The following is a 652-nucleotide window of genomic DNA, read 5'->3' on the forward strand; positions in this document are numbered from 1 at the left end:
TTCAGAAATTTTATATCGATGGAGGAAATAACGATGTGGAGGAAAAGAGGACAGGGATTCTCTACAGTGACACATTGTAGACCAGGATGTAGTGTAGCTTAGTAGCGTGGGTCAAAATTTCACGATTTCCAATCCTGTCATCCCTACCTATTCTTCTCCTCTGGGCAGTAACGAAGGATCCATTGAGATGGATTCAAATTGGATGTACATATTTTCATTTTATGAGACTATATACATCCGGTGTATTAAGGGTACAAAAATCATCCTCTTTCTTTACTTTACAGTCATATCTACTGTGATAAGAGAGCGTTCTTAGTTCAGTTCGGTAGAACATGGGTCTCCAAAACCCGATGTTGTAGGTTCAAATCCTACAGAGTGTGATTCCATTCTTGTTAGGTCTAATTACAATGAAATAACTTCACTAACTTGAAGAGCAACCTGAATTTGACCTCCTACGGATTAAGGAAATGAGGAAGCAAATAAAAAAGAGATTTGAATTAATCAAAGGTACAACTGATCACCGCGTTTGTATTGTAGCAATTATGAATAATCCAGCCAAAAAGTAATAAGAATTAGACCTAACACGATTCCAAATAGAAAATTTTCAATCATTTCAATTATTTGAAAAGGAGAAAAAAAGAGGTAATAGCTA

The 652-nt window shown here is 35.7% G+C and overlaps 1 non-coding gene across 1 annotated transcript; it reads left to right on the plus strand.

Moving 5' to 3' along the window:
* The first annotated feature begins 306 nt into the window (after nt 1–306).
* On the plus strand, nt 307–380 carry TRNAW-CCA. The gene has a single exon. It is a non-coding gene; the product is annotated as a tRNA-Trp (tRNA).
* The last annotated feature ends 272 nt before the right edge of the window (nt 381–652 follow it).

The sequence above is a fragment of the Olea europaea genome, unplaced genomic scaffold (genome assembly GCF_002742605.1).
Source record: "Olea europaea var. sylvestris unplaced genomic scaffold, O_europaea_v1 scaffold5728, whole genome shotgun sequence".
Classification (NCBI taxonomy): Eukaryota; Viridiplantae; Streptophyta; class Magnoliopsida; order Lamiales; family Oleaceae; genus Olea; species Olea europaea.